Source organism: Zea mays, chromosome 3 (assembly GCF_902167145.1).
Source record: "Zea mays cultivar B73 chromosome 3, Zm-B73-REFERENCE-NAM-5.0, whole genome shotgun sequence".
NCBI lineage: Eukaryota > Viridiplantae > Streptophyta > Magnoliopsida > Poales > Poaceae > Zea > Zea mays.
The window spans coordinates 115,650,903-115,676,286 of record NC_050098.1 but is presented as its reverse complement, the minus strand read 5'-3'; the positions used below and the strand labels follow the sequence as shown (position 1 = coordinate 115,676,286).

The 25,384-nt window shown below is 48.0% G+C and overlaps 1 pseudogene; it reads right to left on the bottom strand.

Moving 5' to 3' along the window:
- Nucleotides 1-13,785: 13,785 nt before the first annotated feature.
- Nucleotides 13,786-19,588, bottom strand: LOC109945079 (neural Wiskott-Aldrich syndrome protein-like; annotated as a pseudogene).
- Between the last annotated feature and the right edge of the window lie 5,796 nt (nucleotides 19,589-25,384).

Below are 25,384 nucleotides of genomic sequence, written 5' to 3'. Positions count from 1 at the left end.
CACTTTGACACGGGGCGACTCATGCTTGGTGAAGCGGTTCAGATAATCAACAGGCAAGACTTAGTGCTCGAAAATAAGGAAAAAACACGGCTCCGTGCCGAAATTACATACATGTTCAGGCCTCGACAGCCACGATGAACAAAAACACTGGCATTCAAGGTGCCATTACCAACGGAACTCCAGTTCCATCCCCGCGGGTACGAATAACCCCACAAGATCGGGGAACCCGCGGAGCGATCGCGAACCAACGGGCGGCCCGCCGCCGCCCGATCCGGCAGCAGCGACAACCACCCTCGCCCCGGGCGGCGAAGCAGCTTCGGCAGTGGCTTCGGGGCAGGTGTTACGACAGGAGGGCTCTCACCTGCAGAGGACGAGAACCAGCCATTCAGGCCGGGAGACGGAGACCCAGGGCTACTGGCGCCCTAGCCGAGTGACGGCGACCCACCTATCCCGGCATGGCTGGAGGAAGTCCCCGCGAAACTGGAGGATGCCATTCTCCCCTAGACGCCAGGGGAAGAAAAGGGCAGCCGACCCACGTGGGGACAGCCCCCGACTCGCCTCGTCCTCCATCTTGGCCTGGATGACGAAAATCCTTGAGGCCGAGGGAGGGGCAAAGGCCGCAGCCTGGCTCGCTTTCCCCACCGCCAAACTGGAGGTCACCATCTTGGGTGACCACCGGCGGGGGGATACAGCCGGGCTGCATGATGAAAATCCTTGAAGCCGAACGATGGCTGAAAGGTACCAACTCCCACGGAGTTGCGTTCCTCCAACGATAAGGCGAAAAGACGGCGGGTACCCCCCATCCGGGGGCTTGGAAGGTGGAAAGACGCGAGGCATAAGGGAGGGAGAAGACATGGTCGCCTTCCGAAAGGGGTCGCCCTCCTTTTAAAGGCAACTCTCCCTACGTGCGCCCCCAAACGCCACGGGCTGAGTCTTCTCCAACACGCTCCAAGGCCCTCCCCTGCGGCGCGGGGGCTGGATCCCGCATGTCATGCAAACCGGCTCAGAGCAGAAGAAGCCAAACCGCCGCGCGTGGCGCACACAACCACCCAGCGGTTACAAGCGACCCCCCACTTTTGCCCAGACCAACGGGCGGAAGGGGCGGGCAGCCATGCAGGCGGCATGCAACCGCACCAGGTGGACGCGCTTCTCCGACTCCCAACACGCCAGCATGGAGGCCCAGGCCCACGCGTCACGCAACCGGCGCGCCAGATGCTGCATGCAAGCAACTGCACCGCCACTTGCGCCACCACCGCGCCTCTTCGGTTGCGGAACCAATACCGCGACTCGAGGCGGCCCAGCGCACGACCCAGCAGCGCCAGCCTGGCGCGACGGTCAATGCAGCCGAAAGTAGGGCGGCAGTAATGACGGTGGCAGGCGGGCGGGAGCAGCGGTCACGTCGTCAGCCAGGCTCACGTCCCATCCAGGGGCAGCAAGAGAGCCTCCTCTCACGGCGTGAAGACGACGCGCCCATGATCCGTTCCTCGAACGGCTCGCGCACGCGCAACGGCCGCCCCGCCAACCACTCGCCCCGTCGCCTTAACTCCGCGGCGGGACAGGCGACGCTCCTGGCAGGAGAAGCGGGCGACGCCTCGCCTTCGCCGTAATAACCGCGCCAAAAAAGGTACGCCACGTCGTTCGATTTTGTATCCTTTTCCTTTTTTCCTCTTTCTCTATCTCTTGCAACAGGGACCGGGAAAGGGGGATACCCCGAAAAGGATCCTTCCCTGTGAAGGAACCGGGCTCCGAGCCCCCCCTACTGATCAGAGGTTCGAAGGCTGGCCCTCCGAGGGGTTCAACAGTCGCCTCAGATCGCATGGGCCCTACACCCACTACTGGTCAGAGGTTCGAAGGCCGGCCCCCCGAAGGGCTCCATGGCCGCCTCAGGCTACTCGGGCTCCGCGCCCACTACTGATCAGGGGTTCGAAGGCTGGCCCCCGAAGGGTTCACAGTCGCCTCAGACGCCGAGCGAGGGATGACCAGGGGTACGTTCGATACATAACCAAGGATCGGGCTGCGCTCCCGAGGTACCCTAGGACATTTCCGAGACCAGCGGGAGCGATCTTGTAACGGAATCCCATCGGAGGGAGGCATCGAGCCCTCGGACCCCGTCGCCAGGGGACCGGGTCCGGCAGATCACCCGCAGGTACTTTTGGGCGTGCCTCTGGGCCCCTAGCCAACCCCCAACGAACGGGGCACAGATGTCCACTCGGATTACCCGCTTGCAGCTCACCGGAGACACCATGTTCGGTGCCCATCGAGGGTAACATGGCGCTCTCCCCCCCCTCCTCCTTGCGGAAAGGCGACGTAGGGGCGTATGTAAAAAAGCCGAGTCTGTCCCTGATCGCCCTCTCGCCCTGTGCGGAGGCTCGGGGGCTGCTCTCGCAAACCCGGCTCCGGCCGAACCGTTGACAGCGTCAACATACCAGCCCGAGAGCTTGGGCCCCGACCGTGCACCCGGGCTACGGCCAGTTCGCATGAGGGAACAACCAGACCAGCCAAAGCGTTACGCAAGGCATTAAGACCTCGGGGGAGTGAAACCACTCCTCCGAGGCCTCGGGGGCTACACCCGGCGGGTGCGCTCGCGCGCACCTACCGGAACAAAATGCAACCGAGAAAGGCTGGTCCCCTTGCAAAAAAGTGCGACGAAAGCCTCCAAGCGAGTGCTAACACTCCCTTCGAGGCTCGGGGGCTACTGTCGGGGACCATAATTAGGGGTACCCTCAAGACGCCTAATTCTCAGCTGGTAACCCCCATCAGCATAAAGCTGCAGAGGCCTGATGGGTGCGATTAAGTCAGGGATCAGTCCATACGAGCGACTCAATCACACCTCGCCCGAGCCTAGCCTCGGACAAGGGCAGCCGACCCCGAGGGATTTCCGTCTCGCCCGAGGCCCCCCTTTAACGGCGGACACATCTCCGGCTCGCCCGAGGCCTTGCCTTCGCTAAGAAGCAACCCTGACTAAATCGCCGCACCGACCGACCGAGTCGCAGGAGCATTTAACGCAAAGGTGGCCTGACACCTTTATCCTGACGCGCGCCCCCCGGCAGAGCTGAAGTGACCGCCGTCACTTCGCCGCTCCACTGACCGGTCTGACAGAAGGACAGCGCCGCCTGCGCCACTCCGACTGCAGTGCCACTTGACAGAGTGAGACTGACAGGCAGTCAGGCCTTGCCAAAGGCGCCATAGGAAACTCCGCTCCGCCCGACCCAGGGCTCGGACTCGGGCTAAGCCCCGGAAGACGGCGAACTCCGCTCCGCCCGACCCAGGGCTCGGACTCGGGCTAAGCCCCGGAAGACGGCGAACTCTGCTCCGCCCGACCCAGGGCTCGGACTCGGGCTAGGCCCCGGAAGACGGCGAACTCCGCTCCGCCCGACCCAGGGCTCGGACTCGGGCTAAGCCCCGGAAGACGGCGAACTCCGCTCTGCCCGACCCAGGGCTCGGACTCGGGCTAGGCCCCGGAAGACGGCGAACTCCGCTCCGCCCGACCCAGGGCTCGGACTCGGGCTAGGCCCCGGAAGACGGCGAACTCCGCTCCGCCCGACCCAGGGCTCGGACTCGGGCTAAGCCCCGGAAGACGGCGAACTCCGCTCCGCCCGACCCAGGGCTCGGACTCGGGCTCAACCCCAGAAGATGACGAACTCTGCTCCGCCCGACCCCAGGGCTCGGACTCCACCCTGGCCTCTGCCGAACGACCTCCGCCTCGCCCGACCCAGGGGCTCGGACTCGGCCTCGGCCACGGAAGACAGACTCGACCCCGGCTTCGGAGGAGCCTCCACGACGCCCAGCCTAGGGCGCAGGCCAGCCACGTCAACAGGAAGCGCCATCATCACCCTACCCCGAGCCGACTCGGGCCGCAGAAAGCAAGACCGGTGTCCCATCTGGCTAGCTCCGCCAGATAGGCAATGATGGCGCCCCGCAAGCCCTGTGACGACGGCGGCTCTCAACTCCCTTACGGAAGCAGGGGGACGTCAGCAAGGATTCGACCGCTCCGACAGCTGTCCCTCCGCCAGGCTCCGTTGCTCCTCCGACAGCCACGACATTACACCAGCAGGGTGCCAAGATCTCTCCGGCTGTCACATTGGCATGTACTTAGGGCGCTAGCTCTCCCTCCGCTAGACACGTAGCACTCTGCTACATCCCCATTGTACACCTGGATCCTCTCCTTACGCCTATAAAAGGAAGGACCAGGGCCTTCTTAGAGAAGGTTGGCCGCGCGGGACGAGGACGGGACAGGCGCTCTCTTGGGGCCGCTCGCTTACCTCACCCGCGTGGACGCTTGTAACCCCCTACTGCAAGCGCACCCGACCTGGGCGCGAGACGAACACGAAGGCCTCGGGATTTCCACCTCTCTCACGCCCGTCTCTGGCCACCTCGCTCTCCCCCCTTCGCGCTCGCCCATGCGCTCGACCCATCTGGGCTGGGGCACGCGGCACACTCAGTCGTCGGCTTAGGGACCCCCCGGTCTCGAAACGCCGACAACGAGTTTCTATTGCTAAGGATAGATTCTCTAGTTGATGCAGCAACTTCATCAGAGCTTATGAGTCTGCTGGATTGTTATTCAGGCTATCATCAAATTTGGATGAAGAAGGAGGATGAGCCAAAAACTAGCTTCATAACCCCTAGTGGAACATATTGTTACCTTTGGATGCCTGAGGGGCTCAAGAATGCTGGAGGAAGCTTCAGCAGAATGACAGCGAAGGTTCTTCATTCTCAGATAGGCAGAAATGTGCTAACTTATGTTGATGATATCATTGTAAAAAGCACGAAGCAAGATAATCACATTACTGATCTGCAGGAGACCTTTGCTAATTTTAGACAGGCCGGTTTAAAGTTGAATCCAGAAAAATGTGTCTTCGGAGTGAAGAAAGGGAAATTTCTTGGCTGCCTAGTTTCAACAAAAGGGATTGAGGCTAATCCAAATAAAATCGAAGCTATCCTTCGAATGGAACCACCAAGTACAAAGAAGGGGGCTCAAAGATTGACAGGAAGACTGGCATCTCTCAACAGATTCATATCTAGATCAGCAGAGAGAAATTTACCATTTTTCGAAGTGCTGAAGTCAGCCGAAGTTTTTCAATGGGGACCAGTCCAGCAGAGAGCCTTCGAAGAGCTGAAGCAATATTTGATAGACTTAACAACATTAACTCCACCAACGCCAGGGGCTCCTCTGTTGTTATATGTGGCAGCTTCGCACTCAGCGGTAAGTGCAGCACTTGTCCAGGAGAAGCTTGAAGGCCAAGTCAAAAAGCAAGCCCCAATATACTTTGTATCCGAAGTTCTTAGTTTATCAAAGAAAAATTATACAGAATTGGAGAAGGTGTTGTATGCTGTTTTGATGGCCTCAAGGAAGCTTCGGCATTATTTTCAAGCATACAATATAGTTGTTCCTTCTTCACAACCGTTGAAGGATATTATGAGAAATAGAGAAGCTACTGGAAGGGTTAGAAAATGGGCTGCGGAACTCAATGAATTTTGTATTGATTATGTGCATAGATCTTCGATTCAGTCCCAAGCGTTGGCAGACTTCATTGCTGACTAGACGCCAGAGGCTCAGGAAGAAGAAACGAGTAAAGATGCCGACGTTTGGACAGTATTTTGCGATGGATCTTGGGGAACCTTCGGAGCAGGAGCAGCCGCTGTGTTGGTCGCACCTTCCAAAGTCAAAACTTGTTATGCAACAAGACTTGATTTCAGTTGCACAAATAACATTGCTGAGTACGAAGCTTTGCTCTTGGGTCTTCGGAAGTTAAAGGCGATGGGAATTAGAAGGGCGGTTCTTAAAACTGATTCCCAGGTTATTTCTGGTCATATTGACAAAAGTTATAAAGCAAGGGATCCGAAGCTTGAAAAATATTTAGACACGGCTCGAAGGATTGAGGCTTCCTTTGAAGGGTTTTCTGTTAAAAATATTCCTCATGGAGAAAATGAATATGCTGATTTATTAGCCAAGTCAGCAGCACAGGGGCTGCCCTTACCTTCGGAAGTATTTTTCGAGACAATAAAAGCACCTTCGGTTGAACTTCTTGAAAGAGCAGTCCTCAATATATCCCCTGTCTATAGTGAAGACTGGAGAACTGAGATCATCTCTTTCCTTCAGGGTAACTTTCTTTCAGATGATGAAGCTTATAACAGGAGGATAGAGGCAAGAGCTCGACCATATGTTATAATAGAAGGGGAGTTGTACAAGCATGGAGTCTGTGCTCCATTACTCAAGTGTTTATCCAGAGCCGAAGGTATAGAATTGATGAAGGAAATACACGCAGGCCTGTGTGGATCTCACATTGGATCTAGGCCTTTGCTTGGAAAAGTTTTTCGTCAAGGATTTTATTGGCCAAAGGCAGCTTCGGATGCAGCGGAATTAGTCCAAAAGTGCGAAGGTTGTCAGAAATGTGCAAGAGATCAAAAACAACCTTTGTCTCTAACCTAGTTAATACAACCCACCTGGCCGTTGCAAAGGTGGGGCCTTGATTTGTTAGGTCCGTTACCACCAGCACAAGGGAACTTAAGATATGTTGTAGTGGCAGTGGAATATTTTTCTAAATGGATTGAGGCAAAGCCTTTAGCCACAATAACTTCGGTCACTATTCAAAAGTTTTTCTGGCAAAATATTGTTTGTCGTTTCGGAGTGCCGAAGGCTATTACTGTGGATAATGGAACGCAGTTTGATTCCGAAGCGTTCAGAGAATTTTGTGAACAAATTGGCACGGAGATCCATTTTGCATCAGTTCGGCATCCGGAGTCGAATGGACTTGTTGAAAGGGCTAATGGCATCATAATGACAGGAATAATGAAGTTAATCTTCAATCAGCCTAGGGGAAAGTGGCCAGACGAATTAATCAAAGTGGTGTGGAGCCACAACACAACAATATCAAGATCAACAGGCTTTACACCATTCAAACTATTGTTTGGTGACGAAGAAATAACTCCGGAAGAAGCCAAAGCAGGATCAATAAGAATAGTAGCTTCGATAGAAGACGAAGCTGAAGCTAATTACTCTGTGGAAAAAGATGCTATAGAGGGGATCAGGCTTCAGGATGTGGAAAACATCAACAAATACCAAGCTGAAACAATAAAATGACGTGATAGAAAGGTTAGGCTAAAGAACATTGAACCATGACATTTGGTGCTTCGAAGAGTAGCCAACCCAGAGACAGTAGGCAAATTACAGCTGAAGTGGGAAGGACCTTTTCTGGTAGTATCTTCGTCAAGACCCGATTCCTACAGATTGAAAGATATGGACGCCAACGACATTCCTAGATCATGGAATGCGGACGAGCTTCGGCAATATTATGTTTAGCTTGATGTAATTTTTTCTATTCTTTCTTGTGGCACCCTTTTCCTTTCCAAAGGGGAGAAAGGTTTTTAATGGGGCCACAACATGTAATTTTTCTTTTCCTTATTTCAATTCTATAAGAGCGATATCCCCCAAAGATGTAAATGTAAAAGCTGAGAACGCACCATCGAGTGCAAAGGAAAAAAGAAAAGAAAACGGGGAGAAGCTCAAAAGTCGTTCCTAAGGGAATGCAGAGCTTACAGCGAAAAATAAACGCTGATTCCGTCGAAAGTAAAAGGCGAAGAAGCTCCTAAGGGAGGCTTACAGCGAAAAATAAACGCTGATTCCGCTGAAAGTAAAAGACGAAGAAGCTCCTAAGGGAGGCTTACAGCGAAAAGTCAGCGCTGATACACCGAAAAGTAAACGGTGAAGCCGAAAAATAAACGGCAAAAAGATTTGAGTCATTCCCAAGGGAATGAAGGCTATGATTATGGTTTTGGATGTACACTCGGATAATCATTTGCACAATACATTACATCATGACATTTGCATTCATAAACATTCATTTAGACATATATAGGATCATCATCATCATACCATACAGAAAAGGCAGATGCTTCGGCTATGAGGAAAAACTTCGGAGAAAGAGGAAATTTTCATGCTTCGTTGTGTACGAAAAGAAGGGAAGGTGTTTTTCGCCTTCAGCTCAAAAATGAAATTTCGTCCACAGCAAAGCAGATCGTACACGGATAAAGGGGAAAAGATATATTACAAGGTATTCATAAATTTACATAAGTTTTTCTACAATTATATTACAAAGATTTCTCCAGAATTTTTTGCAGAAAAGTCTTTTGCAGCAACTGTTAAGCTTCAGTCCGTCATTCTTCAGCTTCGTCATCCTGTATATATTGAAACAGAATGAGAAAGGTGCAGAATTCAAGGAGAAGGTAAAAGTAACAAGTATAAGTTTCTCACCGGCTTAAGGTGGCTCCGAGCTTCGTCACCAGCCATTTTTCGCCCGCCGTTTATCCAAATTTGGGTCATAAATCTGTTTTCTATGCTTCGGGCTAGGCTTGGGATGTCAACCAAATCTGTCGGTGACAAGCTAAAGTTTGGTCTATTTACAATTTTTCCGTGCGTACAGCCAGCCTTCAGGAAAGCGGTAGATGTGCCTCGAGAAGCTAGCAGGGCGCAGAAATCAGCATGCCCAGCAATAACTTCGTCAAGTGCATCAACTTCGCCCTCAATGTATTCCAAGGTGCTTGGCAAGTTTTCAGCTGAAAGTGTAAATTTATCAGAGCTGGCTCCAATTGAGTGAAACACATCCTTCAGCCGCTGCACACATCGGCTCCCGAAATCTAAGCATTTCTCCTGAAGCTCCTTCAATGATTTTTGCAAATTTGAATTCTTCTCGATTTCGGTCTTGAGATTTGTTTCGAGATTCTTATTTTCCTGCTCAGACTTTTCTGATTTTATAAGTAATTCATTGTTTAATTTTTTATTTTCGGCTTGGCTTCAGCCAATGAACCTTCCATAGAATGAATGACGAAGTCTTTCTTTTCCAAGGCAGCTTCGTGATCTTTAACTTTGATTTCAAGATCTTGAACGACAGAGTCTTTTTCCTTCAGAGCAGCTTCGTAATTTCTGAATTTGTTTTCTAGATCTTTGATGGTAGCTTCGTTCTTCTCATCTTCAAGATCTTGTTGCATTCTCAGCACTTTACTTAGTAGTATACTCTGCCAAAACAACCTTCGTCAGAAAACAACTTAATTCAAAATAAAAATAATAATAAAAAATCGAGAGTTTTTTACCTTGAAATTAGCATAGAGCAAGCTACTGGCGATATGCTGTCGCTGGTACCTGCAGAGGTCCGCTTCTATCTTCGGCAGGCCAACGCTTTTGGAGAAGGTCCTAACAACCTTGGCCTCAGTTCGGTTCCGAAGGCATCTCAGCTTCCCTTCATTGACCCCACCAAATAGCAGAGACCCTGGTTTGTATCCACAGGATATATCATATTTCTTTAGCTCTTCTTTTTCAGCGTCTGATAACTCTTGTCCAAGTATATCTTGAAAATTAAATTTTTCTTCTTCAAAAATGTCTTCAATCTGCTCTTTTCCTTTTTCTGTTGCCGTGTTCACTGCAACCACAGCAGCTTCTTCTTCAGCCATTCTCAGAAGTATATTGTCAATATCATCAAGCGTGGTTTCCAGGTTAGGATCTTCGTTGGTCCCGGTTTCGGCTCCGGTGGCTTCGGCTTCAGTGCTTGCTCCGGTAGCTTCGGCTCCGGTGGTTTCGGCTCCAGTGGCTTTGGCTCCCCCGGTTTCGGCTCCGGTGGTTTCGGCTCCAATGGCTGTGGTTTCGGTAGTGACAATTTTTGACGCCGATGTCGGTGGCGGTGTCTGATGAATGACATCTGCCACTTGGATAATTCTTCGTTTTTTCGGCTTTGCGGGACTTTCTGCTGCCGAAGCTTCTTTGCCCTTCTGAAAAAACTTCGTCAGTTCTGGCGCCAGCGGACTTAGCTTGACAGGCAAAGGTTCAGTCATTACCTTCAGAATCTCTTCCACTTTGGCAGCAGAAGGTGTCGCAGGAGCTTCCTCCTCTCGGGCCAATGTCTTTGGTTTTGGAGATGCAGCTTTTCTTTTCCTTGGAACAGTTACCTTCGGCTCAGGGCTCAGTTTTTCAGAAATTTCTTTTTCATTTTTAGCCAATTTGGTGCTTTCTTTGTCTAGGGCGCTGGCAATCCTCTTTCTCTTCGGGCCTTCGGCATCTCCGCCCAGTTGCTCATAATTAGGGTAATCAAAATTCAAGGCATCTAGCACACGATTCAATCTTCGCTTCGGACGAGTGCCGAAGGCTGCAGTCATCAACTGATCTTCTTTCTTAGAATAATTTCCGAGGATATCGTTGCACATAATCTTGATTGTGTCCAACCACTCCTGGCAGGGTTTTTTTAAAGTGTTTCTTAAACTTGTAGTAATAAGGCAATCGAACAAGTTCTCCTTTTTTCTTTTCTCCCTCCAGCTTCGGCATCTCCCAATCCCTCATTGTTGGGAACACTTTAAAAGCCAGAAATTCCTGCACCAAGTCTCTAGTGCCAATATGATCTGAAATCACGCGAAATTCAGCCAAAGCAATTTGGCTCGGGCTCCCCCTTATCATGTTGCATCGGGGCCTCGTTTCTCCGAAGGTTAGCTCTAGCGGACTCTGGACCAATTTATCTTCATCTTTATCAACTTTAACATAAAACCATTCAGACTTCCATCCGGCTGGCCATTTGCTTCGGTAGCTTATCACTGGAAACTTTGTAGTCTTGCGATAAGCAAAGTTGTAACATCCAAAATTCTCATGAAGACCATCTCCTCTGGCTTTAGTCTGATAGTGTAGTTCATGAACTCGACAGAAACCCTCGCCGAACGGTTCCACTCCCTGGCTACGAAGGGCCCAAATATAAACGCTTAATCTAACAATAGCATTAGGGGTCAGCTGATGAAGGTAAACCCCAAACTTTTTCAAAACATCAGCAATCATCCCATTCAAAGGAAATCTTAATCCTACTTTAAAGAAGCTTTTGAACACTACAACCTCATTCTTTTCCAGCTTCGGAGTAATTTCCTCTCCGCCAAAACGAATCAGCTTCTTTTTTTCTTCACTGAAGTAGCCCAGTTTCACCATTTTGGGAAGATCAACTTCAGAGATGGTGGACTTTCCAAAATCCAAATGACTAGGTTTACTTGGCATCCCGCAGCTGTACTCATCTTCGGAACCAGCTTCTTCAACATCAGCTTGTGTTGCTTCGGCAGCAGGTGCGTCCTCTGATGAAACCAGCCCAGAACGCCTCATTGCTTCATAAATCGGAACAGTTTCAATGGCTTTGGTCTCGTCTCCATCACGCTCAACCCTAGCAGTAGAGCGTACTCTGGCCATTTGATTTTAAATTTTCTTGAAAAATTTCTTGGAAGTTAATAACCTTTTTTCCGAAGCTCTTCTCGTGACGAAGCACAATCCAAACTGGAGCTTCGTTTGAATGCAAAAGTCAAGCTTCGGCTATGGTTAAATTTTTGGCAGCGAAACAGTGCAATAGCAATGAATGTTGTGGTAACTTCACACCTACCTATCTGTTTATATAGTGCTGCAGGTAAGAAGGTGAATCGTCAAGATTTTTACACCGGGCAAACAGTCGCTCGCACCCACTGAACAGTGGGCCGCAAAAACCAAGAAAGTGAACCTGCATGGTGGGATCGCTCCGCGCTCGGAAACTGTATCGTTTCTCGACAACGAGTTCAGGGAAGGTGTTTTTCGGACCTTCGGCTTCCCGAAGCCTAAGAGACTTTTTTCACGGATCAAGCTCGTTACGAAAAACGATCTAGCACCGCGAAGGGGCTACTGTTGGGACCATGCTTCGTCGCCGAAGGTCCTGCAGTAAGAATCAGCTTCGGCTAAAGCTGCTTATACGTAATGCCGAAGCTACCACTCATGTAGCTTTGGTTTTATAACGTATCCGAAGATGAAGGATCGAACCGACTTAAAAATAGAATGACCTTTTAGTCCATAAGGGTCTGAGTCATTGTTGTAAACTTTTATAAGGGATATGATTGTAATTCCTTATAGGCTGTGTCCTTTGCCTATAAATAGTGAACAGTATTCCTTTACTGTTCACGGAATCCTGTAATTGCAAACGCATTGCTCTGGAATTATTGTTTTCTGTCAAGGCCAAGGTATAAACATGCCTAAACATTATGTTTTGATATTTAAATTCATATAATAAAATATGTGAATAATGTTGTCTATCTAAGGCATTTCTCTCTCTAATACTTCATATTTTTATATTTTATTTCATATTGTTTTATAAGTTTGATCACGAAGGTATGACCTTCGTGATATTTCGCTCATGGTCTTCGTCCGAAGTTCATTAAATCCTTGGGGAGATAATGCTTCAGCGGACGAAGGGCATTAATATTTAACATTTTATGTTGCCTTGTTTTTGATTCATAGCATTTGAGAACAAGTCCCCAACACCTGCATCTATAGTTCTTTCTACCCTAGTTCAAGCACTTGACCTATACTAGCCAATTTCTTATCAACCCTTCTTATTCACTGGAATGCTACGTGTAGGGCAGTGACCAAGTCTTCATGTTCGCGAAGTTACGGCGATCCGAATCGATTATACTCAGCTGAGAATCTCCAATCACACAACATATGTAGCACTTAACCCTTGCATATGTCAACTCGCCACCGGGGTTCTTAAGACCAGATCAGGTTCACACCAACCGAGAGCACAGATACACCACCGTCCAGCCTCTTGCCGCGGAGGGTACACGCTACTCTCGCCATCTCTTCACTCCCATTGCGTGTTATCTTATTCTGGTATTAGTCTGCCCGATGCAAAGCTTACCCATGATGAGGCATGTGACCAGTTAAAGGGTCCTCGATCAGCAAGCCTACATTGAGAAGGTCCTTAATCGACTCAGACGGAGACACTACACCGAGACTCCCTTCTCGTGCAAGTCAACCGTCTGGTCTCAGCTTTATTAATTTCAACCCAAAGTCTGGTACCTGGCAGAGGTACATCTTTTCCGATTTAGAACCCATCAAGGCTTTTGACAGATCCACCATCAAGTTTTATTTTTGAAAACATTCCCACCTACTGAAGCATCACCTTTGTTTTAAAACAAAACATTTTTGTATGCTAAAGTAAGGCTAAGCATCATAAAATTCTTTTCAAAACGGGTATCAAGGGAAATCAATTTTCAAGGAAGGAAATGCATCAACGGTTTAGCACACAACTCCTATCACCTAATGCATCATACAAGGTGATAAAGATTTTAAAATATCAAAGAGGTGGCAAATGCACCGGGGCTTGCCTGAATAACACTAGGTTAATGTTTGTTAGGCGATGTCCACTTGACGAGTATCTCTCGACCGAGCACTTGCTTGATTTAACCATCTTCAGGTTGGTCCATCAGTTTCATCCTGCGGGTTAGCCCGCACTTGGGGTCGACTTGGGTCATCTTTCGCATCACATGATTAATTAACGTACCTGAATGAGATGCATAATGCACATGTATGCATATAAGGAGGAATATCGCAAACCTAAATAATACTTATACGGCAACGAATTAAACACCAAACCTAGAATAAGTTGACTAATTAAGCAGGCATCGACTTCATCTATTAACCAAATTAACATAATACACTAGAAAATCTATTTTTATTCCGAGCTTTTTATTAACTCTTTAAACTGTGTAACTTAATTACTTGATTTACCGATTTATCTAAATCGATCATCACAAATACGTATGCTAAATTAATAACATTTACTAGGTGTATGCCCGTGCTTTACTACGGAGTCAACATATAATAATAAGATACATTGGGATACATAAGCAATATTTATCGTTTCTATGCTCTCGTTATTAAAATGTTAGTACGTAACGATTACTTGGAGATAAGAAACACATAATTTATTATTCACCTCAATATCTCACATTATTTGACGAGAAGAGATAAGTCATAACCATATACATTGAAATCTGATCATTCACCATGTTTGCAGAAGCATGTGAATTAGGCTACATCAGCAAACCTAATTTATACTGACAACAGTCTATATGTATAAACAACATAGTCATCTCATGTTAATTCATCGTCCTAGCTACCTAGAAAAATTATTCAGCAACCTAGATATCTAAGGAAATATAATACTAACATGTAACGGATATACTTTGAAGCCATGGACGAATCCCAAATCAGGAGACAAGACAGATGAACTTGTTGTGTAGTAGCCTTAAGGGGCTCCTTGGGGAGAAAGGTTTTCGCCCTCAACGTTGATGATGAACTCTTCGCTGAAGGCAGTGGCGAAGCGCAAAGGCTCCTCGGATAAGTATATACAACATATGAATCGCATGCAATAAACTGAGCCTATCACATAATTCATAGATCTATAGATCAATGATCGATCAACTTTTCGAAGACAAAAGGAAGCCAAAACAACAGTAAACAGTTCAATCAACAGAGGTACCAAACATTATAACAGTGCATGCTGCTAGCTACTAACAAATACAAGGAGGGATAATTATTTAAATCAACAGAGGTACCAAATATTATAATTGTGCAAGTTGCTAGCAATGAACAGATGCATTAGTGATTAAAAGGTAAATCAACAGAGGTACCAAACCATATAATAGTGCAAGTTGCTAGCTACGAACAGATGCAAGGAGGGATAAAGAGGTAAGGTGCTCACTCTCTACAAATCCAAAACATATTGCAAACATTTCCTCCTAGGGCTGTTACAGGTATGATAACTATGGTCCTTTCTTCTAGGGCTGTTACAATGCATGAATGCACTTCTAAGTAAAGCTATACACCATTTACAGTAACCAAAAAAGCCATTTCCTGCAGTTGGGGCTTGCAACTAAGTAGTAAAGCAAGAGTCGACCCTGCCAAGCCCCAAGATGGTGCAGGATCAGCCAATATCTCTTTGTTAACTCCATTATATAAAAAGAGAGAGAAACTTACAGATATGAAAAATAAAATCAACTACTTGATATAAGCTTTTAGTGTAGAGAGTATACATAAAAATCAAGGCGAGCACTTCCCATCCACCTATACTTCTCAGATTCAATATCAACATCAGCCACCAGACCTGCAGTTCGTAGACCATTTTCAGTTTTGTCAATTAAATTTCACTGCAGCAAAAGAGAAAGTGACAGAGCAATCTCTGAGCAAGGTGGCCTATGTTCTCAGCTGTTGTTTCGAAACAAAGGTTATATGTTGCATACCCCATGTAAGCATCAGGACACTAAAGAACCTCGCCTTTCCCTGCACAACAGAAGTAACATCAAGGGCACGTTTATGACCTGTGTAATAAATAGAAGCCGCATCAGCAATTGTTCAAACACATAAATGGACGAGATAAGATGATGTGGCTGCTAGATAAAGGTGACAAAGATAAGGACAAAGACAGTGACCTCTGATGATTGCGAACACAACATTAGATATAGAGAATGGTTCACCAGCAGCATGCAGTAGAGATCGTGCCATTCCATTTCCAGTACCTGTTGCACATTGTATTGTGTGAAAAATCTGCCCAACAAAAAAACTGAAAAAAGCTACCAGATACAACTAATGTGCATCATTATATCCATATAATAAAGGAGTTGCTATGATAATGTACCTGCTGGAATGATCCCAAGTGGCACTGTTATTGCTGTTTCCCAGTCCTCCCTTTGCAGGAGACCATTGACAACCTAAAAACAAAATAAAATAAGAATAAGAGAAAGAAACAAAACATAGCAAGCACATCAAAGCACATGTTGGATTGGGCGCACTGCTACTCATGCATTATCTCAGATTCAGGGTGGTGAGGAACAGTTTGATGCTTCCAATGTTGCTGGGAGACCTATTCCTGGTCCAGCTCCACTTGTCCGACCTAGCATGTCGCTGCCCCGACCTCCTCAGCCACTTCCTCTTGTTAGAAACGACCTCCTCAGCCACTTCGCTGGTGACATTGTCAAGAATCGCTCAGAGAGTGATGCTCCCTGCTGGGAAGCTGATGCTATGGATGAGAGCGAGGAAAGAGAGGTAAAGAAGATGAAATGCTGATGCAGTCGACGAGAGATCAGATTCAGAGTTGCTGCCAGTGGTTATCTTGTGAAGCAGCCAAGCCTAATTATTTATGCCACATAACATGTGCTATTGTAATGTGCCACATGCTTATATTTGCAATAAACAGCTTTAGGTGGTCAGCTTTGTCTGCCGCAATGAGCAATGTATCGATATTGTGGTTTTGAATTGTTTGGATCTAAATAAAGTCTTGTGTTCGATACAATTTGCATATCCAAAGAACTCTGCCATGGCCTGCTGTAGGCTCGTGATAAAAACTACACCAACTTGTAGATTGTACACCTGCTGAAAACGAAATAGTGGCAAATGGCCAAACTGCAGCAGCCGCTGAAGCAGGTGAGCGCATGAGCAGCATAGCATCTCTTGAGAATAGATGTATCAAGGAACCAGAGAAGTTCAGTGAAGCAGGGACTGCATCAGCCTTGCTTGATGATGCATGGAATCATAAGCATTACATTGATCAGCACAGCACAAACTGTGAGTGTGACGGGGGGAAGAAAATGGGTTTGGAACCCAGTGAATGAGTCCAGATTGGCTTTCAGGCAGGAAGTTGGATGTTTGGAAAACAATGGACAAGTCTTACAACACTTACTGATGGATGTTATCGCTGAGACTGAACCAATAGATACCACCAGGAGTAAAACAATGGATAAGCCTTACAGCTCTTTATCTGAAAGTTCATCTGCTTCTCTATGGTCTTCAGATTCTGAGGCAAGCAGGAGATCATGAATATGTTTGATCAAGAGGAATCAGATTGGTATACACTAATTGCAGAGAAAGAAATTGCTATTTCTGATATTCAACAAACGGCTAGCTCAGTGTTTCACCACAGGTCTGGAGGCACGGCGAGATATTGGTTCTATCAATTTTTGTATCTTGGGATTTTGCAGGTTCTGATGTGCAATTATTATGGCCTCATAAGCTACAAATTAGTTGTCACTGGATACAGTTACAAGTTCCATTATTCAATTATGGAGACAGAAAGGAATACAACCTGTGGAGAATGTAGCTTTTGCCATTTCTATACTGATAAGACCATTTCTGAAAACTAACAGCTCTGCTCAAATATTGCAAATAAACCGTAATTGCAAATCAACACATTCTAGAATGAGGCCGCACAAGGATGATCAAGTGTGAGATTTATTTTGAAACCAATAACCATGGCTTGAATTGAACAAACAGGATTCAATAGAGTGGTTGTGAATGGATCAGTAGAGTCTAAGTTGTGCGCATACAACAGTGTCGAACAAACAGGATTCAATAGAGTCTAAAGCACAAAATGCTTAATCTAGATGCTTCTTCATTAAGTGAACATGTAGCTAAACCAGATCTAATGAATTGACTACTACAAAACTTGGATCCAAGTCAAATTCATATGAGCTCAATCCCCACGGGTCATCAAACATATAATTGAAGAGATTTAAAAATATAAAACACACCTTTCGAGGCCGCGGATGTAGGGGATCAGTGGTTGAATATGCAGCAGGGGTTGTGTGCAATCTCATCGATCCATCTCGCGCAAGGAAAGGGAGAGCGGGGCGCACGGGTAGCCATGGATGGAAGCCCAGCGTGTGGAGAAGAAAGCGCGGCGTGGAGCAGAAAGCGCGACGTGCGGATGGGATGCGGTTTCGGCAGAACCGTGCACCGTCCGCCTGTGGACGCCTACATTAGGCACTTAAGTAGTAGTAGAGATTTCCGTAGTAACGCACGGGTATATATCTAGTTATACCATATTATTGTAATGACATTGATGTCCTAATCAGACACAACAAAAGTGTCCAAAAATCTCCTCTGCTCAACCAAAACTCATATAGCTTCAATATGGAAAACACATAAACAATGGGTATTGTGCAACGCTAGATCTCAGCTACCACAATCAAGTAGCTTAGTGGAGTGGCAGCAAATGGGTCTGCTGCTAACTGATAGAAAATTAAGGAAAAAACATAAGATTGTCAACTGTTGTCACATGATTCTCTATAATAATAAAGTAAGGAACGATGTTGTTCTAATTGCGTTTTTACGAAATATAAAGTTTGACGATTCTGATTGGACCATGTATTCTTGCAGCATAAACAGAAACAAAAAAATAAGAAAAATAATGCAGGAAGAGAATGGCTCGTACCTGTTGGGAGTGCCAGCCGCTCCGCCATAGCGGTGGACACCCTCTTCACCATGGATAGCGCCACCCCAGCAGCTGTGAGAGAGATGTTTACCCTCTCGTGAGCATACTCGGGAATCGTCGCGATTTATCCAGCGACGAGCAAACTGCCTGTTGTGTGAGAGTAGTCGCATAGCGGGGATCACGGCCAACAGCAGCTCTCCACCTTCCTCACCCTTTCCTCCTAATATTTCCTCCTTTCTCCATCCCTTCCCCTGGCTTCACGGCTCGGCTGGCTGCACGCTGTTGGTCGGAGCCCCGGCGCCAGACCTCACCCAGTGCCCAGGCTGCCGCAGGCCACTCTTTGCCTGCGCGAGGTCTCAAATGCCAGCACCACAAACCAATTGAAATTAACAAGCTGAAAAATAGCGATTCTTACATAACTGTGCTAATAAGAACAACACTGCATAATCCATACTCGAGGTCTACTGGTTGATGGACCAAAGATCGATTTTTTTGCAGTATGGTTTTGGATTGGATCCTACAGCTAGCTACCTTTCTCCCTCCGCCTTGCACGCTGCGGCTACTGCTTGCCACCGCCGCGGTCGAGCACCTCCTTGTAGTTGAGCAGCGAGTTCAGTGCTGCAGCTGTAGCTGCTGCCTGAACTTGTTGATGAAGTCATCCGCGCGCGCGTTCACGCACTGATGCGCCTCCGCCACGACGCCGCTCGAGCTCGACTTGCTCATCCTTGCGTCCTGCGACTTGCCCTGCTCCCGCGCTGGCTCCGCCCGTAGTGCGCCGACTGCTGCTTCTCATTCTTGTCCGTCTCCGTGGCGGCGGCGGCGGAGGGAAGGTCGGGGCCGAGGTCGCCAGAGCGGAAGCGGTACAGGTCGAAGGAGCGGAGGCGGTCTAGGACGGACGACGTGCGCGACAGCGGCGGCGCGGGCGCCGGAGGCGGGACGTATTCCTCCTCCTGGTAGTGGTGCACCTGCTACTACTGCCTGAAGCTGTCAATGAATGCCTTCGCCCTCGCGTCCACGCACTCGGCGCCGACCTCCGCCTGCCTCAGAGCAGGCGTCTTCCTAGCCCCCGAGCTTGACTTGGCCCTTGTTGAGTTGCCCCCTGCGTCTTCTCCTTCTTGTCCTGCTGCTCCCATGCCGGCTCGGACCTGCGACCTCCTCACCTCCGAGGTTGACTTCTTTACCCTGGGCGGAGTCGGCCTTCTGTCACCCTCCCGCGCAGTAGGCGCCGTCTCAGACCGGCTCCTGGCATAGTGCGCCGACGCGATCGTCTCTTCCTCCTCCACCGGAGCGGGCACATCCTGCGCGTGGTTCGGCAAGGATGGAAGGGGCGCACATGTGGATCGGTGGAGGACGGACGAGGATGGAGATGCGGGGAATGGAAGGGGCGGGCTAGGATGGAAGGGAGGCGGGGGATGGGGTGGCGGGGATCGCGCCATGGATGGAAGGGCGCGGTAGGGGAGGCACAAATTGCGGCTCTGGCGCGGTGGGGGAGGCAATTGAGAGCGGCTGTGGTGTGGTGGCCGTGCGATGAGGAACGGATGGAGAGGATTGCGCGGCAGAACCATGGTGCACGGGTTGTGAACGTCTACACTACACTCTTATAGAGTAGTAAAGATATTGTGACCAACAATTCTATTTATAGACCTAGTTGACTGGAATACGAATCAGCTTACCCTTATGACATCCGACTTGAAACCACGAAGTCGATGACGCCTTTCAGCTCAGCATTTCACCGAAAATAGGGTGAGTGCTGCGTCGAATCTTTTCAGAGCATTCTCCGGCCGCATACTGATTTATTTTCTTCTGCGCCTAATCTTTTCAGAGCTTGGCGTAGACGAGGATGACGATCGACGACTTGTTCGAGCTTTTGTCGAGCACTTGGTGAATATCACCCGGCTAGCTTCGTCTTCACCTGATTCTTAGGATTTCTTGGGGATGCACAAACGACGACAAGATCGATAATGCATACGCGTGATGAGACATGGTCTGGGGAGATGTGCACAAGAGAAAATGAGCTTGTGGTGTCGAGAGTCGACGGTGAGGAGCCAGCGGACAAGTAGCACGCTGACGGATCCAATATAGAGCTTTGGGCAAGGTCGAGAGCGCTGGTGCTGCAGTCAGGACATCCAGACGACGACGCTACGGATGGTGAAAACAGGGTGAGGGTGTGAAGCGGTGTCCGTGAGGACAACACCGCATGAATGGTTGTGTGGCATCGACGACCAAGACGACGGTGAGGTCCGCGCGACTAGGCAAAAATATCTATGGAGGACACGGCGAGCGCAGCCAAGGAGCGCGGAGCTCGCAGCACCAGATATTGACGAGGACTAGCACACACGACGACCGGCCAGTCTCAGACCATCGCGCCCACCACGCTTCTGCTGCGCGGTCGGTGTGGTCAACGGGGACGACGGCGCTGGGGGACAACAGGACTCGCGACCACGACAACAACGGTGAGGCCGACGAGCACTAGAGCAGGATGGGGATGCATGACATTTCCTGACCGAGAGGATGCAGCAGACGAGCGGTCGACCGATGAGCAAGGGCGAGATCCAAGCTAGGGCAGGGATGACCGGTGAGCAGGTCGTGCATCCGGCCCCGGCACGCCACGGCCACGAGTGAGCAGCCGTTGCCGTCGAAAACCAGGGGAGGTGCAGTGAATTTGCTGACAGAAACGAGCGTCGTGCGCCCAGGGTGGATGGCGCGACATGGAGGAGATCGACGAGCAGACAGGCAGGACACCGGGCATGGAGAGGGAGCTGGGGAAGGAGGGCCGCGACGCGCAGGAAAGCTAGACGCCGAGCGCCATGGACAAGCTCACGGCGGGGTCAGGCTCTGCTGGGCGCGCGCGTCAGGAAAGTGAGTAGAGCTGAGGGAGAGAGGAAGCAGGCGCGGTGGCCGGGGATCCAGGGCGCGGTGAGCTGCACGACAGGGGAATTCCGAGCTGGGAGCGTGGCATGGGGAAACCGCCATGGAAAGGACCTCAGCTGGCTGGGGCTGGGGCTCGGCCGGCGAGCTTGGCCGGCGGCGCTGGGAACTGGGCGCGGGAGGATGCGGCTGGAGGGAGGAACACAGCGTGCTTGAGGGAGAAGCGAGCAGGGAGAAACACTGAACGCCATGGGAAAGCAGTTGGAGGTAGAGGAAGGAGACGGGGAGGAGCAGAGAAGGAACTGTCTGATTTGGGCGAGCTCGGGGAGCAGCGCGCGCGGCGCGGCAGGGGAGCTTTGACGGCGAGCTTGGAGCAGGGAGCGCGCGATGCAGGGGAGGCGCGCTGAGGGAGAGAGAGAGGCAGCTGGGCGCGGCGCTGGGAGCAGGGAGGCGGGCGCTGCCATGGCTAGGAAGCCCCTGCGCGCAGAGAGCTTCGACGACTGGGAGCTGAAAAAGGAGCGGGCAGGGAACTCGGCGGCGGCGCGGCAAGGAACTGAGCAGGAAAAAGCTGCGCGCGGGGAGGAGATAAGCATCGCGAGAAATATCAGGAAGAGGGATAGCGACGGGAGACGATGGAGATGAGCACACCGCGCAGGATAAACTCGATCCCCACGGCGGCGGCGGCGGTAGAGATTATCAGGGGTAGGGGGGCGGGGATAAGGAGGAAGACGGCTGGTAGATTGTTTTTTATTATAAAATTCGCAGATATTTCTAACTCCAGATTTTAGCGAAAAATGAGTCGAGTCAAATAAGATTGATAGAAATAAATGGGACATGATTTTATTTAGCGACTACTTCGGAATTAGATAAATTTGTATCCGTTATTTATATCCAAAGTTTTGGATGAGGGCGAGACGTCGTCGGAACAAATTCGAACGGTGTTACAACAGTACTTCAGACTGTAACCTATTTGATTTGGAATAAAATAATTTCATCCGCAGTCGACACCTGATTCCACGACAACAGATAATTTACGTGGAGAATCGAATCTTAATTATAAATTCTCAGACGCGATTTTCTCGATTGACGAGTGGGGACAGAATTATTTTGCGCCGAAAACCTTAGTCGACGAGTTCCAATTAATTTGCTCGGGATAAAAATCTCAAGAGTTGATCGAGGCTCCAAATTCGTATTCGCGCGAGCGACGTATTTTAAATAACCATCGAACGCACCGATTTTCGGAACGACTATGTTCCGAACAATACGAAAATTTCGGAAGAGACCGGATAGATAAAAATAAAAATGATGTCGCACTCGCGACAGACGAAACCGACACGATATTAAAATCGCGTTAGGCGAAGATGATTAAAATTTAGCGTCCGTTTACCCACTGATATTACGTGCTTAAATCCATACTCGTTGTCGAGCGGAATATAAACACCTGGGGTGTTACAGTCCTCCCCCTTAAAAGAATCTCGTCCCGAGATTCAGAGTGAAAGACTTCTAAGGGTAGAGAAGTATGTAACCCATGTCCATATTAGCGATAGCAAAGACAGTTTCAAGAAAAGGCGAGTGTCTCAGAATGTTGTTTCACTAGTGGACATAACATGTATTGCCTTAGGCTAATTTAGAAATATCCACCAATAGAGACGTTGTCTGCCAGAAGAACAAATAAGGTTCCATGTGTGCAGTTTGCTTTTTCTGATGACACTGTACAATCTAAGTCTGTTGGGCGAGCGGTGAATACGCGATTTTACTCAAACAGAACCAGATGCAACCTCTTGGGTAAAACACACAGAAAGAGGTTTACCAACAAGTGGTCACGGTAAATTCATAGCACACGAGACGGGTGTGAATGTTGAATAACCTCACAGTTAACTCGTGTTAGCCAGAGAATCCAAGTCCATGAAAGGTGATATATATTCGAAAAAAATCACCAGCGGAGGGATCTGTAGATGCTTCCTTCGCAACCAATCCGTTTTATCAAGCACTAACCATGGCTCGACTTGATCACACATGCTGGAAAAACAAACGTGAGACGATCGAGGCGTGACTAGAGCGATGATTAGGTGGTTACTGCCCGACTTAATCTCAATTCTTGTAAGCACTTCCTTAGGATGGGTTGAACCAAAGTGAGTTTAGACAACTCGACAAAACGATCTCTAAACTCAACCTTTGTTCACTGGGTAGTTACAAGTTAGAAAAACCAACTTGTTGAACTACTTTTGACATTGAGCAAGTCCTCTCAGTACCATCGGTAAGCCAAGAGTTGAGAGTTCACATTTGCTAGCAAAAGGTCATGCATTTGGGTAGAAATCCATTTGGTCAGGTTGTTCTTTCATTTCATCATGCGAGATGAATTATCCACTTGGTTAGGGAATACATGGATTAAATAAGGGAGCGAATGAACAAACTCCTGCATCTCAGCAGCAGGGGAAGTCAATCTCCATTCTGAGAGCTAATCAGTTGTTTTCCAACACTAAAAAGCTCCAAGGCTTCACCTTTACACAAAGGATGTAAAGGGAACTTGTATGAGTAGTCACTACCAAGATCAAAAGAATATAAGACCACACATGAAAGTGGTATGCCCTTTTGATCCAACGGAGATGACAGATGTTGCTTGGTCACTTTGACAAACAACACTGAAATCGTTTCAAGGGAAGGTCGATGGAAGATAACATATTGATATAATCTCATAATGGATTATGACTACTAACTGTGATACTAGCGTGTGCCGAGTAGCGTAACCATGTGCGCACACACAGAAGGCCCTCGGTTTCGTCACGGCACCACTGGTTTTAGTCATAACACCATTATCAGACATAACCAATAAGAAATCTCACGCGACACAAATGAATTGGGCAAGGGTGACAATATATAAAAGATACTCTACTTGTAAGAATGGTTACAAGTAGAGAGTCAAGTAGATCATGGCCCGATGAAATGAACAAGACATGGCCATAACCTAAACTTGATGAAAGGAGTATGATGGGAGACTGTTACTTCAGCCCAAGCATATTTCTATGCCCATCATATCGCAGAGATCACAAGGTCACAGAGTAGTATCTGATTAGATACGGAGGGGAAACAATCATAAGATTAAGTTGGTATGCCTTCGATAAATATGAGAAAATCAAAGGCACCAAATTCAAGAAAATGGCCGGACATGTCTTTCCTGAGTTAGGTTGATAAAATAACATTGCGATCTTCAAGAACAGGCAAACTGGAATAGAGACATCAGCTTGCACAAATCGGACAAGGGAATGGTTTTAGAAGGAAAACATGACTCGAGATTCTTGTTTTAAGCCTAAGTACACTTTATGTCCAGCAAAGAAATTATCTAAGCATTTATTTGTATGTGTTTGGTCATGGAGAGATAACAGAAAATTCAATTTTGGTCATGGTTTACCAACTAAGAACATGGCCTAGTTTTTGGTTTAGGCAAACAGGTCACCAACCTTCTATCGGCACATCGAGTACAAGGGCAACACATATAACACCTAAACATACTACCTAAGGAACGGAGGACAACTATTTCATCGAAGTTCACAATACAACATTACACCACATTATCTACACTCACCGGTTATTAGAATAAAGGGGAGAGAAGCATTTTGGGTGTATAGGTAACAAACATGATGCAACAATCAGGATGCATGCTCGTCTTATACGTCCTCACTGATTTTGCCAACATAACGTGGCAATAGCGTTCTATATCGGTGGCATACGTTCTTTCTCGGTATTTTGCTAGTCGTCAGCTACACATATGTTTTCGAGGTTAGTGTACCTGCAGAAGATTCTATCATAGCCCAATTTCCCAATGATGCAGTTCACACATGACAGTTTATCACAGTTTATACTCCATATATTTCTATATGGAGGCTAGCTCATCATTAAGCGCCGAGCCACGCATAGGCGCCGTTGCCACACTTTAACCATAGGGCAACTCATTATGGTAGCTTACCTTCTTACCTAAGCGTAGGTGCGTCGTTACAAGTACATTACACTTCTCAGTATTCCCATGTCTGTATACCCATATACATCCATGGGGTACTGAATTCCCAAAAAAGTAAATACTCCATATTGCAGCCTTCATATATACATATGTGTAACATATATATAATCAAGCGCTTTTTATGCTCTTCCCTAGACCGACGGTTGTTCGGTCATGCTCTCACATCTCACCTTACCTGAGCGTCGATTCATTCAAAACTGAATGGCCTAAAAAATAACAATACACATGTATGCAATACCCCCGGTTGTGGGTTAGTGGTTTTCAACTAAGCCACTTGATAGTCCTTAATTTAGGACTTATCTGAGGATGTCGCTAGCATTATAGTTTTTCAAAATTGTTTTTCAAAGCCAAACAATGTGTTCAGTTGAAAATAGGTTTTTCGAAACCAAAACTTTTGTTTTGAAAATACGTATGTGATCGTATATACTTAATCCTGCTCTGATACTAGCTGTGGTAGAACCTCCCAAATTATTGGGCC